The 22,374-nt window shown below is 51.9% G+C and overlaps 1 protein-coding gene across 2 annotated transcripts in view; it reads left to right on the forward strand.

Annotated features, from left to right (window-relative positions):
• Nucleotides 1-549: 549 nt before the first annotated feature.
• ZHX2 (zinc fingers and homeoboxes 2) overlaps nucleotides 550-22,374 on the forward strand; it is a 155,531-nt gene continuing 133,706 nt past the window's right edge. For both annotated transcript variants that reach the window (XM_035011842.1, XM_035011843.1), the window contains exon 1: nucleotides 550-874. The gene's annotated coding sequence lies outside the window, so the exon portion shown is untranslated. The remainder of the gene's footprint in view (nucleotides 875-22,374) is intronic.

Consider the following 22,374-nt stretch of genomic DNA (forward strand, 5'->3'; position numbering starts at 1 on the left):
TTTTTTTAGTTATTATTTCCCTGAGCCCAAAGACGCGGAGAAAGCGCGGCAGCGCCCTGGGCGCGTGGCGGCCCCACGCGCGCGCGGCCCCTGGAGCCGCGAGAGGGACGCGGGGTCGGGGGGTGCCGCCGGCTCAGGACCAGCAGCCGCGCCCCACAGTCCCTCTGTCTGCCACTCCACGTGGTCAGGATCAACAGTTTGTTGAGCTCATCAGTGACACCTTGAACTTTTCATAAAGAAAATGGGTATTGCACCGGGAGGGTTTGGCCGCGGCCGCCGGGCCGGGTCGTGCTTAATATTCAATGATCTCGCTCGCGCCTCCCCCTCCTCCCCTTGCAGAAATTCCACCGAGTCCGTTACTGGGCTCAGACTTTTAAGTTAATTTACTGCCCCCCCCAACCTCGGCTAGTAACCAGCGCCTTTAGGGCCAGCCTCCCCCCCAGCTCCCGCCTGAAAATGACATTTCGCCGGCGTCTCCGGAGGGGGCTGAATTTCACTTTGTAACTTTCTGCGGAACCCGAGCCCGGGTGGCAGCTCGGGTGGTGGTATCGTATGCAAATACGCATGCTGACGTTACAGATCATGTGGGTTTTGGCGTAGATTCCCCACTGATCGAGACATTTTTTTTTCCCCTTTTTTTTTTCCTTTTTTTTTTTTCTTTTCAAAATTTTGGCCACTGTTCCCCGTACGGGGGCTTTTCCTGTCCGTCTGTCTGGCAGGCTGGCCGTGCCCCTCTTTCCCACGGAGCCCGAGCCCGGCGCCCGGTGGGGAGTGGGGAGTGGGTGGGGGGAGCCAGCAGAGTTCCATTTTGGAACGCCCGTGCCGCGTCTCCGCGCTCCCAGCCCGGGTCCCCGCGTCCCCAGCCCCGGCGCAGGTAAGAAACTTCGCCTCGGCGCCCCGCACCCCCCGCCCGGCGCCGCCAGCCCCGAGCCCCGCACGCCCGGCGCCGGCCACTCCAGCCCAACTTTCCCACCGCCGCCGCCGCCGCCGCGGCTCCCGAAAATGTGTTGTTAATGGGACTTGGCCGGGTTTGTGATTGGAAGGGGGGTGCGGAGGGGGGGGGTGCGGGCCCTTTTTGCGGGTGGGAGGAAATAAGAGGATCCGGAGGGGTGGGAGATTTTTTTTTTTAAGAGTTTTGATTACAAGTTTGGATAAATGGGAGCTAGACCGAGGAGGAGGAGGAGGAGGAAAAACATGTCTACGTTTCCCTATGTCGACATAAGCCACAAAAAAATATGGCGTCCGCTTTCGACAGGGCGTTACGTAGACCCGACTCTGTTTTTATTTATTTATTTCGTGGCCGTCTCCCTCTCTCCGTGGCCCAGCTGCGGCGCTTTGTGCAAACGGGGCAGGTCCCGCGGGGACTCCGGCGGGACGTGGCCCGGCCCGGCGGGTTTGGCAGGCAGGGGGGCTGCGTGTGCGAGCTGCCCTCCCTCCCCCGCGCTCCCCTCTTCTCCCCTCTCCTGGTGACGATTCGCCGTACTGTGGTGGCAGGAAGCATGACGCCGTGGGTTGAGGCTGCCTCTCGTCTCGTCGCCGCCGGTGGCTGCGGGCGGCTGCCCGAGCTACCTGCCGGGGGCAGGGCGGGAGCGCGGAGCCGGCGCCCACGCCGGGCTCAGGTGGCGGGGCGCCCGCGTACGGGTGGGGGATCGGGCTGGGGGGGCCCGCTGTCCGCCGCCGGCCGGCCCACGCCCGCGGCCGCCTCTGCCAGCCGAGCCCACGCTCGCCCCCGGAGCGGCAGCTGGCGCTGGCGTCCGCCCCACGAGAGAGAGGTTCATCTTTGTTGGTGTTGCGGCGTCTTTGTGGCTTCCCCAGGACTTGGTATCCTCGCCTTTGCAAACTTGCCCTTTCCCCAGCCCCTTTGCAGGAGGCTGCGGAGACGGAGAGGAGCGGAAAGTTGGGAACCAGCGAGCATCACAGGACCGTCCCCTTGGCCCCGTAGCTGTGCGGAGCTCCGAGGCGGAGGAGGAGGGTGGCTCGTTAGGCTGGGGAGAAAACTTGGGGAAGCCAAGTTGTGATTTGTCCGGGCTTCCACCTGATTGATCGGCTTCAAAGCCAGTGGGGTCTCTGCCTTCAGCTGTTTGGGGATGGCCTTTTGTTTGTCCGGAGGTGGGGGGGAGGAGGAGGGTGGGGGAATAATGACTTTCCCTGGACCCATCTCCTTTGAAAGAGGCGTTATGCGGCGGGCCCGGGGGTCCACCAAGTCTTGTCAGGCCCTAGAGTTCTTCCCCTACCTGGTCTCTGACGATCACCGTATGTCCAAGTCAGCAGCTCTCCGGGTCTGAGGCAGGCCCCGTTGGGCAGGTTTTTGAGGGGCAGGAATCCCTCCCCTTCATCCCTTGGGTAGCTCAGACCTCCCGCACTTACCCTCTTAAAACACCGCGCACACACACTCACACACGCACTCACACACTCACACTCCTTTATGTAGAGCAGAAATTAATGCCTGTTGAAGTGAAGGGGGTGAGCTTCTGAGAGCTCTTCAAGATTTCAGTCAAAAGGTGATTTTCTATTTATGAGGGCCCTGAGTTTAAGCAGTTCAGTCCCAGGGCAGTAATGTCAAAAAGCATTTGGATGACAACCAAGTGGAATAAATATCTTGTAAAATGGCATGTTTAAAGTAAAAATAGATTAATGGAGCCCTCAAGTGCTTGAATGGAACATAAAGGTTTGATTCAAGTTTAAAGGGAAAATTATATAAAGCTGTATACACATCTTCTTTTAAGGTGGGGGGGGTTAGGGAATCTACAAGTAAGATTTAAATGCATCACTGACAGTAACTGGACCTGTGATCTGTGGGAATACTGTTGATGTTGAAAAGCCACGCTTTGATTGTTCTTGTGTGCATGTGCACCTTCTGGCTAGGTTTGATGTCAATGAGGATCCACCTGAAGTTAACAGCTCTTAAGGGGAAATTCAGAGGCCAGGGATTTAGGGTAAATCTGATGTATTAACCAATCCCCATTGAAAGGAAAAGATAAATGACAGTGTTTGTCGGTACTCAAGAAGGGTATTCTGATGGAAGTGCAGTGTATCTTGACCTGCGGAAAGGTGACCCCCACCCCAAGTGTCTCATCTCCATCAGGGCCATGTGATTGAGTAGGATGCCATGCGTTTGACCAAAAGAATAATGACAGTATTTGATAGTGGTTGCTAACATTTACTGTTTTAGTATGCCAGGCGCAATGCTTTATATTCTAGGTGCTTTATCATTTAATTCTCACCCAAACCCAATGAGATAAATACTATTATTATCTTCAGTTTACAGTTGAAGAAACTGAGGCTCAGAGAGGTGAAGAAATTTGCCCAAAGCTGCAGAGCAAAAAGTGAAGTCAGTGTGCCAAGCAAGGCCTTATTTCTTAGCCTTCAACACTCCCGTTATGGCAGCTCTGGGATATGGGATATGGGGAGTCCTCATTAGTATGAAAAAGTAAAGGGACAGGTGTAGGTATGAAAAAGAAGGAACAGTGACCACTGCCCTGGGGTCTGAACTCCAGAATTTTCCTGGGTTTCATTCCTTTATTCATTTACTTAGCAGCTATGTGTTGATTTATTTGTTCATTCAGCAGCTATAATAATCATCCTAATGAGAGCGCAGTCATTGAACGTTTTTATATGCCAAGAACCCTTATAAGTGCTTAGGGTTATTTTGTCTTCATGACAACCCTGTGGGGTAAGTACTGTCATTCTGTCCCTTTTGTAGATGAGGAAGCAGAGGTACAGAGAGGCTCTCCAACTTGCCCAAGACCAAACAGTTAGTAAGTAGAGTGCCCGACCCCAGAACACACTCGCTTCACGCTCCAGCGCACTGCTCTAGACGTGGTAGAGATACTGGGGACGTAGAGCCCCCTACCCTCAATGCAAGACGCTGCTCCAGGCACTAGGAGAGGTTGGCAGGATCCAGACCCCCTACCCCCTAGGAATCTGAGCAGCCGGGCAGGCCAAATCAAGCAGGATTAACTAAGTGCTGTAATTGAGAAGAGTAACTACTGTGGAAGCACAATGAAGGGCGTAATTACTGTGCTCTGAGGGAATCGTGGAGGATTTCCTAAAGGGGGTAGCATCTGAACTGACCCATGGAATGAGGAGGAACAATGTCTGGAGGTGTGTCAGATAGGATTGCATTCAGCTGTTAGCAGCAGAAATCCTAACCACTGGCCACTTAACTAGAGGGGGCTTACTTGTGTCAGACAATAAGAAGGGTGGGTGGGACGACGTAGCACTGGGGACCCAGGCTCTGTCTTTCCACTATGCCATCCTTAGGTATAGGCCTTCGGCCCCAGGTCTATGTTCTTGAGGTGGGAAGGTGGTTGCTGTGTCTCCAGGCTTCACATCTCCAGGCCAGGAAAGAGAAAGCAGGACGAGTGAGGCTTAGAACATTCACCTAGTATGGCTTTACTGTTACATTTGGGAAGAGATGCCTCTCAGGGACTTCTGTCCTTAGTTCATCGGCCAGAACTGTGCCGCCTGGCCGCCCAGGGAGGGACAGTCATGCATTTTGGGGTAGGCACATTGCTGCCATGAACAAATTGGGGTGCGTGGTGGAATGGCTGTTGAGCTGGCAGATCCAGTGTGTGTGGCCTAAGAGGAGAAGAGGAAGAAAGGTTTTTCCGGGAAGGTAGAACTGCGTCCTGGGAGCCATGCCTATTCTGCGGAGGTGGAAAGGGGGGTCCAGGGAAGGTTGTGCAAAGAGATGGTGCCAGACTTGGGGGTGGATGTGGAGGAGGTTGTCTTTTAATCCATAGGTACTGGGGAGCTATGGCAGGTTTCAGAGGAGGGATGTCATGTGTTTAGGAAGGTAAGACTGACAGCGGTGTGCCTTGTGCAGACAAATCAGCTTGGCTCTTATTTAAAATAAAATGAGTTCTGGAAAGTTTTGGACCAAGGGACCAGTTTTGCCTTAGGGCAGAAAGAAGACCGAGTACAATAAGAAAGGGAGGGATGATGGGGAGATGTCTTTTAGGTCCTGTCAGTAGGAATCCAAGATTAACCTGATGTTAGTCAGCTGTTACCAGGAGGTAACTAGATCTCCCTTATCATATCTCAGTTAGTGGAGCTGAAAACCGTGGGGGTAGGTACCATTACTCCCCAAACACTACACTTGGCCTTTCCCCTGACCCTCAGACACCTGGGTCCTACCTGCAGCAGCAGAATAACTTTCGTCATGACCCTTCACCTTTGCTTTATTTTTTAAGGATTTATTTATTTATTTTCGAGAGAGCGAGAGCGCGTGCGCATGCACTCACAGCAGGAAGGGGGGTGGAGAGGGAGAGAATCACAAGCAGACTCCCCAGTGAGCACAGAGCCCAAAGCAGGGCTCAATCTCATGACCCTGAGATCACGACCTGAGCCGAAATCAAGAGTCAGACACCTAACTGACTGAGCCACCCAGGCGCCGCGCTTCACCTTTGCTTTAAATCAAGAGGATGACATCAGAGGGCATCAGAGGGCCTTCTGTCAGGTTCCCCACTCTGGATTCCTCCAGCGAGGACTCACATCCCTGATCCTCTGCTCAATTTAATAGCTTTATGACTTTGGGCTGTTACTTACCTCGCTCAACCTCAATTTCCTCATCCCGAAAACGGAGATTGTACCAATAGCTGCCTTATGGGTTGTTGTGCAGCTTGAGAAGAAACTTCCGGAAGGGCTTAGCAAAGCACCTAGCCCCGTGTTCAGTACACATCTCCGTTATCACCGTCTTCGGCCCCAGTATCATCATGGTCACTGCCTCGGGACCTCTGGCGTGTGACTTTCTTGCATCCCTGAGGTGCCAGGTGATTAGCATACGTGGATGTTTATCACAGAGTCCAAGACCCAGACTGTCCCCATCTCGTTGCATTCTCCTCCCTCCTCCCCCATGTGCATCCACACTGGTTGGTGGCAGGTTTGAGCAGCCACGGAAATGGAAAGCCTTCCCAGAATATCGCAGTGAGACCCTGGTGCAGCGCTCAGGTACCGTGATGTGCTGTGTCATGGTCACATCCAGACAGCGCAGTTCTGAGAGGATGCTCGGCTACTCACATGCCCCTGTGGTAGACAGTAAAGTAGACATTGCTTTTAGTATTGAAAAGGCAGTTTCGTTTTTAACTGGGGGGAAGAAAAAAATCCCTCCTGCTTCCCCTCCCTCACCCTTCTGTAAGGCCCCCACCCTACATCGAACAGGTTGTGATTTTAAGAACATCCACCCACAATCTGTTTCCTGTTCCTATGCTTACAGTCATGCATTTGAGAAGGGTTGGTTGGCCATGATGTGAGTGTGTGTGTGTGTGTGTGTGTGCACGTGTCGACCCCCAAGGAGAAAAACGGTCCTGACAACAGTATATCAGTTCCCACCCAAACTTGAAAATGGAATTTAAAAAGACCAGAGTCAGAACCAGTTTTCTGGCTGACACCTCTCTTTACCCCCCTGGTGAACAGTTTACCTGTTAAAAGCCACAGTTCACACACTTTCTTCCTGCTTCTGCCCCCCTCCAGCCCGCTCGTCCTAGAAACACTTAGTGGAGATTAAATCTTATTACACAGTGTTTCACTGCAATGGTAGTTACCACAGCGAGTCTGCAGTGAATGAGGTGCTTGTACTATTGATCCATGGGGGATCAATGTTAAGGAGTGTGACCGGGGCATTCGCTTTGGTGTAAGAGATCTGTGGTATGTTTTGGGGGTGCACAGGCTTGGTCTGGGATAGAAAAGTGAGAAGCATGTGTTTACTTTTGGGTTTTAAGCCATGCCGGGTTTACCCTGCAGGGGAAAACCAGCAAAATCCTGGGAGCCATTTGCTGTCAAGTTCCAAGGCCTCAGAGAGTAGCCAGATTGAGTTAGCTCCTTCTTTGGGAGGGAATCCTCCCTGTTGGGGGCTCAGGACAGACTCTGTGGGAGAGAGAAGGAGCCTGCCATTGAGAAAGGGAATAGGGAAGACGTGAACAAGAGTTCTCGTTGGCCTGGTGGGGAGGCTGCCACGGCAGCTTCTAGACTCCAAGACATCTGCAGAAAACCGAGGAAGGACCAGGAGTCCAAACTGAGGAGGCAGCATGCATGCACACATTCATGGGTGTGCAAACACGAGGGTTGAGATCAGTGTTGCAGAAAGCCTCCAGAAAAGCACTCCGTGGTGGGGCTGACATTCATGCCCGCCCCCAGCTGTCTTGACCCTCACCCCCTGCCTCGTCTACTCTGACCGGTGAGATGGAACGATTACAGAGTTCCCTATACACCCAGCCACACTGCAAACACATGGTGTTGCCGCCTTAAGAAGAGAAGCATTCCCCCAAACGGAAAGCCTCCCATGTTCCAGGCACTCTGCTACACACTTTCCTTTCGCTTTTCGCCTTCAGTGTGACCATGAAGAGTGTTTCGAGAGCAGGAGTGCAGCCCCATTGTAAAGCCAGGAAACCAAAGCTCAGAAAGAAAGCTTAGGTACTAAAGAAGGTAGGCCGAGTCAGGATTCAGACTCAGATCAGTCTGATCCCAAAGCTGATGCTCTTCGCTGTCAGCAGGTCTTTCTGAAGTCTTCTGGAGGTGCCCCACCCCAGGCTGGGAGGACGTCTGGACAGAAGGTCCCTTTCAGAATGTGCTTCTGGGCAGTCTGAGTGCTTTTCTGCTAAAGGGGTGTACGGTGTGGGTGTGCGTGCATGCATGCATGAGTAGGTGTGTGTGTGTGTGTGTGTGTGTGTGTAAGTTTAATCAAAACAGAAGAGATTTCCAAATCCATGCTTCTTATCCTTAGTCCCCCAACTCCCCCCTCCCAACCCCCACACCAAGAAAGACAACTCTTAAGCCTCCATCAGTGTCTATAACAGAACATTCTTCAGGGGGCACTGCACCCTTTCCACCCTCTCCTTGGCTGTTAGGGAGAAGGAATCCCAGTGGGCTGCAAGCTGCACTTGGGGACCGAGGAGACTCTGTTGGAGATGCTGAACGCCCTTGGCAGCCAATGGGAGAAGGAGATGGAGGGAGCAGGCGTTGGGAGGATGGAGATGGCTGTGTTGCTGTTTTTATACAATAAAAAGAGGATCATTGTAATTGGGAGCCCTTGAATCATAACACGTCTGCCTATGGCTCTCTCCAGCCGCAGAGCCATTTAGTTAAATAGTGCACAGAAAACTCCTTTCAACCGATATTACCTTCCCACTGTTCTTAAAATACAACACTGAGCTGAATTGCGGTGACGACAAAGCCACCTCAGGCTCCCCCAGCCCCTGGGTGTACCCAGAGCCCCCACGGAATCTCCCTGGCCTGTGGAGGAGGACATTTAGAAATTATTTTCATTTGTACTGCCCCCTTGCCTTTTTGGAAACAGCTCTTTAAGATACTTGCACACAGTCTGGTGCGAGCTAGATGTCACAGCCAAGTTGTTTATGGGGGGCGGTGGCCCGGAAGGGGCAGAGAGAGGCCAGCAGCGCCGGTGGGGATGGAGTGTGTCTTTGCCTTTTGTTGGGGGGCAGTGGGAAATGAAGAGATAATGGACTGACGGCTAGAAGCTGGAAAAGGAGACTGCCCCCTGGCCAAGAAATGGAGGGGAAGGGATGGGCGGTGGCTGCAGGCAGGAGCAGAGAAAACCACAGACCCTCACCTCACCTCCCCTAACAGAGCGCCGAGGGTTCATTATCCTGTAGAAAGGCCTGTTACTTTCTTCTGGGGAACTTTGTGTTACAGCATTAATTATGAGCATGCAGTGAACTTCTGCCAGAGCCAGAAGACTTCACATTGTTTCCAAGAGCAAGGACTCTTGGGCACAGGGAGCCACAGAGTGGAAACCATTTGGCTCACTCCGTGGGTTAATGGTAGACATTCCAAAGATGGAGGGCTGTATTCGGCACTGTGACATTGAACATGGCCTGACTTCAGCACTTTCCGAAGTGGGATTTATGGGTCTAACAGTACAAAGTCTAATGTCCTCTGGGATCTCTGGAGGAGGATGTTGGGGAGCAGGGGATGAGTCTAATGGCAACATGGTACAATAGTAGGATGAGGGAATGTTCTAGCTAGAAGAAACTTCAGGGAGCACCGAGTTAATCTTAGGGAAATCGAGGCGCAGAGAAGTAAGTCAGTTTGCCCAAGAGTACACAGTCATCTGGCAGTATATCACCCTTCCTCGTCTATATGGTCTAGCTTACAGCTCTTGTGTCCTTGCACCTTCCCTAACCACTTCCTTTCCCACTTCTTTTCCTCTGTCTGGCCAGCACGCAGCACCTGCCGGAGGAGGAAAAGGGCATCCCTGCCCGCAGGAAGTTCTCAGTCATTTGGCACTTAGCAACCATAGGGGTCCTCCTGGTGACGATAGGCACCATGCTGAGCACCTTTTGTGGGTCAGCTCATGCAAGTCCGAAGAGATAGAAGAACTCATTTATCTCCATGTAACAGGTGACAAGAGCAGAGTGGAGCGGGAAGCCCTTTGTCCAAGGTTTCTGGGAGCCAGGCAGCCTTCTCCCGCACCCGGGGCTCCTGCATCCCTGATGAGAACCCCTGGCCGAGCCGCCAGCCCGTGCTGAGGACAGCACAAGGATGTGCGTGCATTTGGGGCTTGACAGAGGGCTTTCTCGTGCATAGTTTTTTTCCCCCAATTTATCGAATGCCACCTGTGTGTAGGCTCCTCACGCCGTCACACCATAGCCCAGGCCGTTCGTACAGCGACACAGCTGAGAAGGTGGCGTGAGGGTGGAGCCAGGTCCGTGGAATCCAAGACTGGAGCAGTTTTAGCCACATCGGGCATGCTGCAGCCATAACTCCCTGATTGAGGGTCCTCTGGGGGCAGGGACAGGTCACTTAGGGACACCGAATCACCCTGAAGATCCCCCTAAAATTAAAGGAATTGAGGCAGCTTCCAACTAAGCAGCAGATACGTATTTGAGCCTATTGAAGGAGTACCAGTTACAGTTTAGGGGTGCTGTGTGCCAGCCCCCTGTACACGGGTGTTAGCGTTAGCCCGAATTTTAGAAGAACTTAAGGTACATCCCTTAAAATTCACCCGTTTACAAAGTGTACAGTTAATTGAGTATTTACAGCTGTACAACCATCCCAACAATCTCCTTTTAGAACATTTCCATCATCTCAAAAAGGGATCCTGTGCCCATTGGCCATCACTGCCCAGCCCCCTCTGCAGCCCCCCAGCCCCCAAGCCTTAACAACTTAATCGACTTTCTGTCTCTACAGATCTGCCCTTGCTGAGCATGCCATATAGGAGAAACCATACAATACGTGGTCTTTTGTGTTCAACTTCTTTCACTTAGCATAGGGTTCTAGAGGCTCATCCGTGTTATAGGATGCATCAGAACTTCATTGTTTTTATGGCCCAATAGTATTCCATTGTGTGACTATGTCTGCAAGGGCCACCATAACAAAACGCGGCAGACTGGGTGCCTTCAACAACAGACATTTATTTTCCCACAGTTCTGGAAGCTGGACGTTCAAGATCAAGGTGTCAGCACATTCGATTTCTTCTGCAGCTTCTCTCCTCGGCTTGCAGATGGCCGCCTGCTCGAATGACCTCACGTGGCCTTTCCTCGGTGCACATACATCCCTGGGGTCCCTCTGTGTGTCCAGATTCCCTCTTCTAAGGACGCCAGTCAGATTGGATTCGGGCCCACACTAATGGCTTTGTTTTAACTTCATCACCTCTTTAGAGGCCCTATCTCCAAATACAGTCACACTCGGGGCTACTGGGGATAGAGCTTCAACATATGAATTTGGGGGCAGGGATACAGGCCAGCCCCTATTTCGTTTATTCATTCACCCGTCCACAATTGGGTTTCTACATTTGGGGCTTTGTAATAATGCTGTTGTGAACACATGTGTAATCTGTGTGGAGGTGTGTTTTCACTTCTCTTGGGAAGATACCTAGGAGTGGAATTGCTGAGTTAGATGGTCACTTTATGTTTAACTTTTTAAAAGGTTTTATTTATTTATTTATTTATTTATTTATTTATTTATTTATTTATTAGAGAGAGAGAGAGAGAGAGAGAGAGAGAATGAGCAGTTGGAAGGGGCAGAGGGAAAGAGAGGGAGAGGGAGAAGCAGACTCCCCGATGAGCAGAAAGCCTGACACGGGGCTCGATCCCAGGGCCCGGAGATCATGACCTGAGCCGAAGGCAGGCGCTTAACAGACCGAGCCACCCAGGAGCCCCTATGTTTAACTTTTTGAGAAACCGCCAAACCGTTCTCCACAGTGGCAGCACCATTTCCCATTCCCGCCAGCAGGGTAGGAGGGTTCTGGTTTCTCCGAGGCTTCACCAACCCTTGGCATTGCCTGAGCCCCATTTTACAGGTGAGGAAACTGAGCACAGTGTGGGGAAGGTCAGTCGCATGGCTAGAGGGCAGAGGAACAGGATTCACACGCCAGTCTGACCAGTAAACTACCCAAAGATGACCAAGCCACAGGCTCTTCCCTGGAGGAGCTCCCAGGCTCACTGGGGGAATGTGTGCATTTGCTGGTCTACACAGCTGACCTAGCTGGACTTGGAACGGTGGGGCCCCTGCTCCCAAGGTGGCTGTGTGAATTCCAAGGGGCAACACCTGTGAAGTACTTAGCACAGCACCTGGCACCTAGGCAGTGCCCTAGAAATAGCTGGCTCATACTGTTGTGTTATCTCTGACCTTCTGTACGATGAGGCTGCCTCTGAGTCACTGCAGTTTGAGGGATATCCTTATGCCTTGGATCTATGACTAGGGGCCACGCCCCTACCGCACCGAAGGGGCCATCACCCGGTGAGCAGGAAGTGGCCTGGGATGAAGGAGCTGGCCATCCAGGCTCTCCTCAGACCCGCTGAGCCGGTCCTGGGGGTGGTGGGTCCTGTCCACAGAGCCCAGCACTGGCTCTCCTTGGGCTTCTGGCATTCCCTGGCTGGGCTGTTGACGCTCTGTGTCCGACCCTGCTACCTCCCAAGCCAGAGGGTGATTCCTGTGCTCCCAGGTGTGAGTAAAGACCTGATAGATCACGCTTGGGGCCAAGGTGAGGCAGGGAAGGGTGCTTCGGGGACTTTCTGCAGAATTGACAGCCCCCTGGTTTTCCCCCAGCTGGGAGAAAGGGCCCTTTCAGTGGCCTTGGTTATAACCAGATCAGCCTGCTGCTTGTTCAGAGTGGGGAGGGGTGCACTGCTTGACCCTGGGAAGGGGATTCGTGGGATCAACGTCCAGATTTCTGGATATAGAAAAGATACGTGCCAGTTACAGAAATGATAGAAACGTGTGGTTCTAAAACCCCAAATCTGATCATGCTTCATTATCCTTCTAAAAACCTCCCCATGTCACTGGTTGTCCAGGAGTCACAAGCCCAAATCCTTTCAGGGGCTTTGCAGGTCATATACAAGAGTGAAGGGGTGGAGTAGAGGGTGGTAGCAAGTGGTGGGGAGTGGGTCAAAGTGGAAAGCCTAAGCCCAGTCTAAAGGCATTCAAAATCCATTTTTTTTCCCAATGTGCTTTTCTGTCCATTCTAATGAGGACCTCCAGTTAGTAACTTCTAACCCATAGGATCAAGTCCACAAATCCCTGAACCTCGCTTTACCAGGCACGTCCTGCTATAACCAGTTGCCCCCAGCCATATGCCCCACACTTCAGCCCTGCAAGACTGACCCCTAAACCTCGTGAGCCATCCTCTCTCCTCTTCCTTTCCGCACATAGATCCTCTTCCCGGAAAGACTCCTCCCCCAAACTCAGCAAGACCTACTCATTCCTGCTAGAGAGAGAACTTGCTCCCTCCTCCGAGAGAGACTAGTGTGCGGCAGAAATAACCCCTCAGAAATCTTAGCATGTGGATTTTGATCCATGTGCATGTCTGTCCCCCTGAAAAACTGTGAGTCACCCCTGCACCCCAAGGGAGGGCTTCCTATTTGTCTTCATGTTCCCAGCACCAGCGCGAGGCTGGCCCACTGAGTAGGTTCAAAATGAATGTTTCTCATGTGATTGGACTGTTACAGGTATGAGTAAAGGACCCTTTCACCGGAGCCTGTTGGGGGGCCGGAGCTCTAGGTCCGCACAAGGTAGCAGAAGGCACTGCTGCTCGCTGCTGCCCCCGGTGGCAGGTCCGGGACAGTCCCTGGACCATTTTGTAACAGGAAGCCGTGGAGGAAGCTTCCGTCCCAGGCTGGTTTTGTCCCAGATTCAGGATCTTTGGGCCAAACTCTGCCAAACTCCCTGCCTCACTGGCTCCGCCCCACCGCCTCGTCTGGACCTCTGGCCTCTGTGTGCAGCCTGGATCCAGTTCCTCCCTCTGACTTGTCTGTCCCCTCTGTATCCTCTTGGGAACACTGTCTTCACCTTCCCATATGGTACCTGCAGCAATTTCACAGGTGGTGGCGCACGGTCTTTCCACTGCTTCCAATAGTAAACTGTCTTTTTTTTTTTTTTTTAAGCAAGTTTAAACTTGAGACCAAACTCTACTGTCAAGGTGATAGAGAGGAAGGAAACAAACTGATTGAATGCCCGCTACGTGCCAACCATTGAACCAAGCATGTTGTGTACTCTACGTTGTTTTAAATTACTTAATTCTCCCAGCAGCCCCACTTGGTAGACGTTTTTATACCTATTTTATGGATGAGGAAATTGAAGCGTCAAGAAATTGACTTGCCTGAGTTATACAGGAAGTGGCCGAGCTGGCATTAAGGGCCGGGTCTGCATGACATCAGGCCCCAGGGACTTAGCACATCACAATGCTGGAGTGTTAGGTAAAGAGTATTAAGAATCTCTGTGGGGGAGCCTGGCTGGCTACGTTGGAAGAGCATGGGACTCTTGATCTCAGAGTCGTGGGTTTGAGCCCCATGTTGGGTATAGAGATAACCAAAAAAAAAAAAAAAAAGTCTATTGTTAAATGCCTTAGCAAATGGGATACCAGGGACACTGGTTCTATATTCCCTTCTAGAGTTCAGGATTTTGCTTATGAAAAGCTGCACAGATAGAATTACTACCAGGAGCCTCTTCTTCCTTTCCCTTACAAGGTGCTTCTTAGCACTAATACAGCTTCTCATTCTCAAGATACCTGTCCTCTTGCAGTTTTGTCACCAATCCCCCCACTTCGGGGAGGGAAGAAAAAAATACCTGTCACGAGAGAGATGGCCACATTGAGTAAATCTTAACCTGCTGGGCCATCTTATGTAATGGGAAAATGATTTTTTCAGTCTGGAGAAGAACTGGCCCTTCTGGGACAAACATGCATGGACCCTCTGGAATGGCACTGAATAAAGATACAGGAGCAGTCAGGTTAGGCTAACCTATGATGCCGTGACAAGGAAACCCTCAGATCCTACTGCCTTAACAAAGCAAGGTTTATCTCTTACCCTTGGGAAGTGTGCTGAAGGCCAACAGCTCGACGAGGTAACTTTCTTCCAAGCTAGGACTTAGGGATCCAGGCTGCTTTGATGTGGTGGCCACATCATTTGAAACAGTTGGCTTTCAGGCTGCTGGAGCATAGGAGAAGAAAATTCAAGGGTCCCATACACACTCTTTAAAGGTATCACCTCTACTCACAGGACCCTGCCTATCTCCCTGTCTCTAGGATGCTGGGAAACCAAGGGGTGGGGTGTGGCATGCGAATGTTTCGTGAGTAATACGTATTTCTATCCCTTGAAACCCAGGACTGGCTGTCATACTTCAGGAAATCATTGTTCCTCTCAGCCTTGCTGAGTATCAGGGAGTAAAGAGGATCAGTGGCAAAGCCCAGACTCGAACACAGCTTCCTGACACCTAGTCTGGTGCCATTTTTGCTCAATTGCCTCACCCAGCGGGATGTGGAGGAGTGGTCCTGATGCTCGGAAGGCCCCCCAAACATTGAAAATAAGAAAATTTTGCAACATGTTTACCTTTCCTATATTTCAGAGAACACCATTACAATTTGGTTTTACATTGAACGTCCAGTGTGGCCTAAAGAAAATGAACTTTAATGAGCCCCTAGTTACTGCCAAGCACTCGTGATGCTGAGCACAAGAATAACTCTGGTGGCCAGCATTTACCTCGAGCATGCAATGTGCCAGGCAGATTCTCAGCTCTATGTGGATTAATTTATATACTCCACCCAAGTCCCCTAGGAGGTGCTTACTCTTACTTTCCTCCCGCGAGAAGCCTGATTATCTGCATGTAACAGATAAGGAAACTCTGAGGTTCTGGGAGGTGACATAGCTATGAAGCCCAGCTTCACAGGCAGATCTAGCTGATTCCCAAGCCAGCCTTCAATTTGTGAGGTTGGGAGTACGTTGAGGGATGCAGGAAAGGCCAAGGATTAAGTAGCAGTGCTATTCACACGAGTCGTTGAATGCTTTGGGGGTATCCAGCCATGCCTATCCATTGCAAGGTGTGCCGGAAATGTTCTGGATGCTGGACGCTTGTTTATCCATACAGGAAATATTCAAGCACCTACTTTGCATCAGATGCCGTGCTAAATACTAGAGATACTACAGTGGTGGGCAAGATACTGCTTTCAATCTGGACTTACGTATTTCTCTGTGGGACTTTTTAGATTTAATTTAAAAATGTCCTTGAAAGATAACCTTCAGAACCTCGATCATTCCTGCCCAGGAATGATCATGTATTTGAGTTTTGGCTTCAAAAACATGGCATGTGGCAGCTGGGCTCTACTTGGAAAGTCAGGACCCTCTGCAGCCAGTTGATCCTTTGATTAACCAGCCCAGCCTCTGCTGGTTACCCACTTTGCACTAGTTCGTGTCTCCGTCAGCCAACCAATAATAAAGCCAACATTTGAGATTACCTGGTCTGCCTCTCTGACGTTTTGTAGTAGGGGAACCAAGGCTCCCTCTAGGTTGTGAAATGCCCAAGGCCCTTCTGCTTCTTTAAAATGTGTCAGTATCCAAGCTCCCTGCAGAACAACAGATTTTACCAGTGATACATAAAGTGTTGCTCCCTCTTGTGCACTTCTGCTCAAGAGTGTTAAGGATACAGTGTTTTAGCCCTCATAGGCACATGACACCTTTGACCTTAGGCCTTTTCACTACCCCAGTGCCCAGGGCAGGAGAGCTGACAGCCTCATCCGCTGAGCCCCCAGACTTAAGGGGGTGGTTAAGGCAGCAGGCCATTCTTCTCTCCATCCCAGAGAAGGTAAAGGACACGTACAATGTCAAATTATTAGCTATGGAACCTGAGCTAGAACCCTGTGCTTTTTGCTTGTGCTTCACTGTGTGTGTGTGTGAGAGAGAGACAGAGAGACAGAGAGACAGAGAGAGAGATTTTCTTGCTTGTTTTTCAATATTCAGTTTTTATGTCAAGTTCTCTGGCAAAGCTAATCATTTTAGACTTCCAGTGTCAGGAGGTGGGGGGTGGAGGGGAGATAATACATAGAGAAGTATGTCTATTAAATGGTTTTGGAGAACTTCATATTTTTCCACTCAGGGTTTGTTTAAATTGTGGCGTTTCGGCCCCCAGAAAGTAATAGTCTGACTTAGTTAACTCCTGGGAGGGGAGGACTTGGTTTTCGTGATGTTGGTAATCCGATGAGGGAAACTGCAGGGCTCGATCTCCCTAACTGTGAGCAGCTTTCTGTCTAGGTGACGGGGCTGGATCCTGGGGTGTGGGCAGCCTCCCTCATTCTGAGATTCTGGAGGAGTTCTGTCCTCCTACTGCCCACCAACCTCTGCTTTGCATGAATAACAGGCATTTGAATTTACTTATGAGAAGAACAAGATGCCTTTGACTCCTCTCGCTCATCTGGAATAGCTAGAGTCCGTGTGTCTTGCAGGTCAGATGACCTTGACCATGGAAGACACCAGCCATCATTATGCCTCTTTCTTCCCAGCTCCATCCTATCCCACCTTCCTCCCCATCCTGGGTTCACATGGTCGTTGGACCCAGGGTGCTGGTGGCCCCTGGCTTTTCTGCTCTGCCAGGCATCCTCCAAGGAAGCTGGTGCCAGGCCTAGAACGCCTTCCGGGAGGGGTGTTGGACAGCACAGCGGAGCCCCGGCCCGTGGTGGCCACCCCTTGTGCAGAGTAGTTGCTCAGTAAATATTTGTGGAATTTCTGAGGCAGGCAGCACCCATGAGCACCCCATGACCCAGATCTGGGACACAAGCTGTTGGAGATTTGGCACATGGGCCATTTGTTCTGGCAACAAATGAAGCATCTTTGCACCACATGTTATCGGTGACCCTAAGTGCAGGTTACCAGCGGAGGCTGCCTTAGTCAGGAGAATAGTTAGTGGTCACTTCTGAGCCAAGGCTTTGCCCAAGGGAGGAGAGAGCGGTGGGGGCGTGGAGGGAGGAGGCAGGCTGGGAAGGACAGAGGATGAAAATCACATTAAACTGCAGGAGCAAAAGAACAAAGAACACAGGTTTCCTTAAACCCAGGTGAAAACCAGGTGAGAGGCTTGCCTGAAAGACTGACAAAAACACAAGAAAAACCTGCAGCTGGAAGTTCTATCATGTGTCGACAGGTGCACGCACACACACACACACACACACAGCCAAAACACAGTACAGCTAAAAATTGTCATGTTTTTGAGTCCTTTGTATTGTGGACAACTTTAATAGCAGAAAATACACATTGAACTAATTGTTTCATAAGTTCTGAGTTATAGATACTCAACTCTGCAAATCAAGGCTTTCAATGAATGAAGAGACTATATTGTGTAGTGTTTATTTAAAATAACAGCCCGTGAGAAAATTCTTAATCCTAGGTTTGCAGAGAGGCTCTATGTATTGCTAATTACCTACTTCATTAGGGGCACCTATGATAACATTCTCAGGGTATATTGGGCAAAGTATCGGGTTTTTTTTTTAAGATTTTATTCATTTATTTGACAGAGAGATAGAGAGAGAACACAAGTAGGCAGAGAGGCAGGCAAAGGGAGAGGGAGAAGCAGGCTCTCCGCCAAGCAGGGAGCCTGACATGGGACTCGATCCCGGGACTCCGGGATCATGACCTGAGCCGAAGGCAGACGCTTAATCAACTGAGCCATCCAGGCGCCCCCAAAATATTGTTTTTAATAAAATTATTACTCTAGTAAACATATTCCTGCAAATTTCCCCTAATGCCCCTTTTTGTGAAATGAGTTTCATTGGTTGGGACTTGACTTCCGTGAGAAAGGCCTCACGGGCAGGATTTTGACAGGGAGCTGGGAACACAGGGGAATGCTTTCATTTCAGAAGGGAACTGGAGAAACTAAGGAAGCAGAGATGTTTGGTAGTGTCCTCCCACCCCCCAAATGCGCATTTGGAGGAGAATGGCTGTCAGTCCTTGGCTGTCTTTCTGTTCAGATGCATCGACATGGAACTGCTCCACTATTATGGAATGAGTCTGCGGTCTGAAAGAAATTCCATGCACAGATGCGGATCGGGAGGCCTGGGGGCACCCAGCTCAGCCACCCAGTACCTGCTGACGTAGAGCGGGTCATTCATTCCCTCTCGAGCCTCAGTTTCCCTGCTTGTAAAGTGGGGGTAGCCTTACAGCCTCTGAGTCACTTTCCTTCTCCAGAGACCGTAGGGTAGGTTCTTCTCTGTCCACTCCAGGTTGGCAGGACTCCTGCAGGTAGGGCTGCCTGTCAGAGGCCTGCTGCCACCGTGGCTCCCTTGGAGCGGCCTGTTGACTCAGACCTTTCTGGAAGCCTTGTACAAAAGAACTCGACTTTCCACCGACATTGGCCATGGAACTCTGGTGACGTTTCCTTGGAAAACCCACGTGGTGTTGAGCAAGCAGGCTGCTCCACGCAGCTGCTGATAGTCCAAACTCCCAAGGCAGTGGGTCTGCAACTGATTTACAGGGAAGCATCGAGAAGGGGCGGCTGGCTGGGGGGAGGGTGGCTGGAGAGGGGGCTGGCAGGTTCTCAGGTCCTGGTGCCGGGCTGGAGAAGTTAATGGGCCATCTCCGTGAGGGGGCAGAGCCTGCCCTCGCACCCCTCCTCCTCTGGAATGCCGTGTTTATTTACGGCTCTGTGGATCCCTGTTTCTCTTGGGAAATCACTTCTCCCAGGGCTGGGGGAAGCTGGCAGGATGTCTCCAAAGAAGGCTCCCTTCCCCCGCAGCTAGAGCGTTGGGAGACCAAGGGGTGGCAGCGGGAGATGCTTTAGGAGAAGAGGAGGAAGTGGGCCTGCAGGTGGTGTTGGGGACTGCTGAGTGGTCAGCCTGAATGAACACCCTCTCCTCCCCCCCCCCTTTCCGGTTGGGAGCCCAGAAGGAGGGTGGGGACTGAAAAGTGAAAGCAGCCAAGCAAAAACAGCCGGATTTCCCTCTCCCTTCCCCCACCCCACCCCAGCAAACAACCTCAGAATGACAGCAGGAGCAGAGGTGCGAGGGCTCTTAGGTTAGTAGGTGGTGTGAGCCAGACTGTGGTGGTTTAACCATCTGGCGTCTTTCTGTTCAAGGCCGTGATGGTGGCTCTGGGCCCACCTCACATTCCGTGCTTCTCCTCGCTTCCTCCAGAGACTGACTTCTTGGCTCTACTGTTCTGCCCACGGGGAAGCCTTCTCCGAAGTGGTCTCTGCTCCCTGCCCCTCGAGACCATGACTGCTCTATCTCGGCACTGTCGACATTTGGGGTCAGCTTATTCTTTGTCGTGGGGGCTGTCTTGTGCCTTGGAAAGGGCATGGCAGCATCCCTGGTCCTCAGACGCCAGACGCACCTTCCCTCCAGTTACGGCGACCAGAAGTGCCTCCAGATGCTGCCAGATGTCTCCTAGGGGGCAAGACCGTCCCCTCCCTCTGAGAACCATGAGGCCAAACCACATTCTCTGTTCTGTTTTCTTCACAACCCTCTTCACTCTTGTGATCTTGTTTTCCTCTCTTGATCCCACTGGTGCTCAGCCCCAGCAGCACATTCTTATATTCACCTGAGAAGCTTTAAAAAAAAAAAATCCCAAGCCAGGCCCCACCCCAGGTAATTCCATCGGAATCTTGGGAGAGACTCTGTAAAAGCTTCCCCGGGTGGGTCTGCTGGGGTGAGGATCACTGCTCTCTCCCTCTGTCACTCACCACGTGAGGGAGGAGCGCGGTGGCCTTGACCACAGTTGTAAGGACCGAGGATGATGCCTGGCGCAGGGTCGGACTCAGCACTGAGATGCCGTGAATGAGCAAATGCTCCAGGGAACCCATCCTCACTGGTAGGTGTTGTTTGTTCTTTCATTGCTGTCAGTCATTCATTCAACAAACATTCATTGAATGCTTGCTCTGTGCCAGGGGCGGTGCTGAATGCCAGGGGATGCCAAGCTGAGTAAAACTTGACCCCCGTCTTCTCGTCTTCTCGGCGCCTCCAGTCTCCTAGGAGGCAAATATGCAAAATTCGAGGTTGCCCGTAGAATGAGATCACTGCTAGACTGGCGGTGTATAGAAAGCAGCTAGAATGTAGACTCAGGAATTCCTAAAAAGACACTAGAAAGGCACCTAGTTTCTCTTAATGAGGTGTTTTCCTTACATTTTGATGCTTGACCCTCACAGCAGCTGAGCAAACTGAGGTACCGGGAGGCCACATGACTTCCGAGAGGGGTCACCTGCCTACATGTGGCCCCGTCTGGACTCCAACCCAGATCTGCCTCCCTCGAAGGCCCATGTGCCTTCTAGCATCTGCTGCTTCCGGAGCCAAGACTAGAGCCCAGGATCCTGGGGTCCCTTGTGTGCACAGAGCACGTTCAAGCAAGTGACCAGAGTAAGCCCCTGGGCCGGTGGAGGCTGCAGGGCCCTCAGCCCATCCCACCTGAGGGGTGAGGCAGGCACGGGACTCACCAGCCCCCAGCAGTCACTGCTCTGGGCTGCCCCGGAAGGGGCTGTCATCGCTCTGCGCTTCGGGCCTGCCCCTCAGGAAGCCAAGTGGGCCCGGAAACCAGAGAGAGCCCCCAAGCAAGGAAACCCAGGGGTCGGCAGTTAGGAGTGAGGCTGAAGGGTACTGAGGGGGGAAGGGCAAGGGGATGCCTGGCGGGGCACGGGCAGCATCTGCTCGGGCCCACAGGAGCGCCTCTCAACTACGGTTCTTTTGTTTTTAGTTGTCAGTCTCGTTTTTGAGCACCTGTTGTCTACGGAGCTCCAAGCTAGGTTCGAAGGTCTGAAGTAGGCATTCCGTCCAGAAGGACCTGGCAGTCACAGACAGGGGGCCAGGCGCTCTCTGGGTAAGCCTCACCTCTGCAGACGCCGGCGTGAAGACGTGCAAGTCCCAGCTCCTCAGCTCAGCGTTCGTGGCGCTTCGTGGCAGGACCCAGCCCCATCTCGTCATTACTTCTGCCTGGAGCTCTCTGCTCCTGGAGTTTTGAGCTGCTTGCAGCTCCCGAAAAAGCATCTTCTCTTTCTCTTCTCCCTCTGGACCTTTACACATTCCAGTCCCTCTTCCTCGTTCCCAGAATAACTCCCCATCGTGTGTGAGTCAGGTTCCTATCACCTCCTCCGGGAAGCCATCCCTGACTAACACGCCAATCCAGGTGCCCTTGGCTGTTGTCAAGGTCGCTAGTCTTCTTCCTATCAGAGTAGTTGTCACACGAGATTGTCTCACGTCTTATCTGTAAGCTTTGGGGAAGCCATGGGTGCCTGTGTCCTTTTCACTGGGCATTAAACTCAGCCTGGGTTATGAAAGCTAGGCCTGAATTTGAAACTCAGCTTCACAGCTTCCTAACTGTGGGGCTTGGGTTGGACTTTAAGCCTCAGTTTTCCTAGCCTTAGAAATGGGCACAATAATGCTTCCCTCACAGGGGTGTTGTAAGCATTAGAGAAACTTAGGCAAACTGCCTAGCACACAGTAGATACAGGTATCCAAGTGAGGGTCCCAGCAGAAAGGGGTGTAGTGAGGGGAGTTCATGACAGGGCCATCTACAGGTGGGTGGGCAAGGGGTAAGCAGAGCCACCAAGAAATGGGAAAACCGTGGGCTAGCAACAGCTGAAGAGCCTACCTCCCCTAGGCAGGAAAGGGCCAGGGGAGGGGGGCGCCACTGGAGCTTAAGAGAGGCTGTCTTATATGATAATAGGGAGTAAGACCCCACATTCACCCTGTGCCTACTACGGCCACTCACTGTTCTAAATCATTTAAGCCGCATTTATGGGGAGTGGGGGGATGGTATTCCTATTTGTCCCATTTGGCAGATGGGAAAGTTGAGGCACAGAAAGATTCATTTGCTCCGGGTCCCAAAGTGGGGGTGAGACCACACTGTCCTTTGACTGTCTGCTCTGTGCTGGTTCTTCCCACTGGTAGAACGCACCCACGGGCCATGGAACAGAGTGGAGAAGGGTGGAGAGGGCTTCTGTGCGGCGAGGGGAGGCAGTGCCACACAGAAGGCAGTTGGTGAGTGGGAGCTGCTGGGCCCCTGCTCTCCCTCTGCTCAGTGCGGTTGGGCCCTCGGAGGATGGGCCGAGGCTAGGTGCTAGTGGGCGCAGGTGGTTCCCGGCTGACTGGGCGAACTACTGACGCTTAACTACGAACTGTAGCCATGTCACCTGGGCCCTAAATGGGCGTATTTACTGAGAAATGAAATT

This window comes from Mirounga leonina, unplaced genomic scaffold, assembly GCF_011800145.1.
Source record: "Mirounga leonina isolate KUSES-001 unplaced genomic scaffold, KU_Mleo_1.0 Mir_165, whole genome shotgun sequence".
Lineage (NCBI taxonomy): Eukaryota > Metazoa > Chordata > Mammalia > Carnivora > Phocidae > Mirounga > Mirounga leonina.